This window comes from Tasmannia lanceolata, unplaced genomic scaffold (genome assembly GCF_043159265.1).
Source record: "Tasmannia lanceolata isolate RefF3 unplaced genomic scaffold, GAP_Taslan_0.1 ptg000019l, whole genome shotgun sequence".
NCBI lineage: Eukaryota > Viridiplantae > Streptophyta > Magnoliopsida > Canellales > Winteraceae > Tasmannia > Tasmannia lanceolata.
Window position 1 is genome coordinate 3,427,393 of NW_027518696.1, and position 3,006 is coordinate 3,430,398.

The following is a 3,006-nucleotide window of genomic DNA, read 5'->3' on the forward strand; positions in this document are numbered from 1 at the left end:
TTTATTCCATTGTTTGTTAATGGCATTCCTCTCTTTGTCAAAAACTTATCTTATTCTCTCTCGACTGATTTTTGAGGATTTTAACAACCTTTAATAGATAATTGTGAGTCCAAATAAAAGGAAGAGTGCCATAATTAAAATAAATGATTGTGGATGTAATTTTACTTTGGCTATTCGTATCTATCAGTTTGTATCCTTTTGGTCTTTAGAGTTATTGGAACTGTAGATTCAAATTCGAGTTAAAATGTGTAGGAATCGTAGAATGAAATGAAAAGCCAAGAACAAGTTTTCGTGCCTTCTTGCCCACTCCATCGTAGCTTTCGAGAGTTTGGAGCAATCCAGCCCCTCCAAAAAACTGTGCATTTGGGTGGATAGCGTTTCTGGACAAAATCTAGACCATTGACCACCTCCACCACTGCCACATGTTCATCATTGATCACTTCCCATGTGCGTGGCTGCTGGTGAATCTGTGGACAATATGCTTCTCCATTGCAAGTACTCTCGATCCGTATCGGCTAAAGTTCTTAACTTGTTTGGGATACATGGGTCTTTCTTGCCCACTTATGTGACCTCCTAAACTGCTGGTTCTTTGTGACATGGCCCACAAAGGGTATGATTCTCTGGAAGCTCATTCTGTTGGGCACTATTTGGGTCTTACGTAAGGAGAGAAATGCCTGCATTTTCAAGAATGTTGTTAACCACCACCAAATTCTTGAGAATCTTTAGTCATTTCTTGGGCTAGGATTCTCCCTTACTTTAAGATGTATTCGGCTACTGATATAAGATGTTTCTGGACGAAGGTTTGCGTGAGTCAAGGATCGAGAGTTCATTATTTGGACTCCCCCTGAGCCGGGTTGGTTGAAGCTTAACTTCAATGGTTCTAGTCTAGGAAACCTTGGCCTGGCTAGAATTAATTAGAGGTCTTCTTAGAGACCAGACTGGGTAAACAAATGGACATTTTTTTTATCCAATTGAAGTCAAGACTCTAATGAGTCAGAAGCGAGAGCTATTCTTCAGGGCATCGGATTAACTGTTAATAGAGATCTGGATAATCTTATTGTGGAAGGTGATTCCCTCAACATTTTCAAATGATTGGATGAGAGATACCCTCACCCTTGTAGACTCTCAATGTTGATATATGAGATCTTGGATCTTGTGGAGGGTTACTAGGTCAGATTCTAGTACATTTGGAGATCGACTAACGAAGGGGCTAACCGTCTTGCTCCGGATGGAGTGAATTGTCATTCGTTAGAAATCTTCAACTTTCTACCTTCGATTGCTATTGTTCTTGTACTTTCATGTTCATCTTTGTGCCAATTGTGTTTCTTCGACCTCCTCGGTTGAGGCCCCCTTTATGCTTAAGAAATCCCATCATTTTCCCAAAAATAAAAATAAAAAATCTTGCAATCCAAACAGGGCCTAAGGGAGTTATTCTATTACAACCCTATCTCATTTCATCAGTCATGGAACTTTTGGAGTATTGGTTAGGCACTTAACATTTGGTATCTGAGACAACACTACATTTTATGATTGAGTCACAGATGGGGCAAACTATGAATAGAGCTTCTTGGAGATGAACCAGACTGAAAGCTGTCATAGAGTTAGCATCCAAAGACGACAATTCAAAGAGTGATGGAATTAATGTCGTACGATCCTAAGTGCGTGTCTAGTAAGAGGAAGTGACAGAAAAATAAGGAGAATGAAACCTAAGCATAGGAAAGGTGATCGTGGTAAACAAAATGATGAATCACAAGAAAAACGAGATTTTCATTGCTATTATTGTCGCAGGTCAAGTCATATTAAAAAAATTGCCGGGTTAAGATTAAGATCTATAATGGGAACATTGTCACCGAATTGAAAGATAATGATGATGCTGGCGAATGGGACATGAAAGCTTCCTTTGCTTGTGATGTAGGAGTGCAAAAGACTGTTGCGGTCTCCTTTGCTCTGAATGTTTCATGCTTTCCTAATGTGGAGAGTCATGTGTTTGCAACAAGCTCTTCGGCTCATTATCAAACATTATTGTGTTAATATCGGTAGCCTATATGTATCAACACTCCTTATTTTATTAATGTCACTCTGGCCTTTTCTTATTTTACACTTTCTAATTAGAGCTCTTAGAGGTTTCTTCAATTTTTGTAAAAAAAAAATATAAAATCAACAACCAATAAAAAGGATGTTTAACAAAGTGAGGAGTGAACCTGCCATTAAAAAAAGAAAAAAAATTGAGTGGCAATATCATTTCGGCAAGATCATGAACTAAGATAGACAATCAGTTATCAGTATGTGACCATTAGAAGCAAGCCAGCCATTGCCTATATGTTAGCTGTCTTTCAATTAAGTAAGCGTAAGAAAAGCAATCTCCAATAAGAAAGCAAACGACTGGGATGTGTGTGTGTGTGTGTGTGTGAGAGAGAGAGAGAGAGAGAGAGAGAGAGAGAGAGAGAGAGAGAGAGAGAGTTAAGGGATTTGCTAGGGACCATCGCAGAAGGCATTTCGCACCTGGGCTGTTGCATGTGAGAGCGGCCACATCATCTGAATTAAATGAAAAGGACAAAACCTGAGCCTATCTGGCTGTCTCAAATGCAACAGCCCAAGGCAAAATGCCTTCTGTGTTGGTCCCTTGCAAATCCCATAAATTTATGGAGGTGATAAATGGAGGCTTTTTTTATTCTCTCACATGGAAATGTCAAACGTAGGTTTATTCCAAATGAAGTTGAACAAACATGGGGTTTTAGCAACATTATCTTATTCTCATCACCCCATCATCTTCTTCTATTTTAACTGAAGACATTATCCTCTTCTTCAATATTTCCTTCATATGGAATGAAAATGGGAGTATTTTAGTATCTGAAACTAAAAGGAGATAAGGAATGATAACGACACCCATTATAACAAAGTCAAAACTGATGCCTGGCTATAAAAGGAAAGGTGCTCTATTAGTAGTTCTACTATACATCACAACTTCATTCCCCTCAAGTCCTTTGCTTCTTCTTGTCTAGTAAC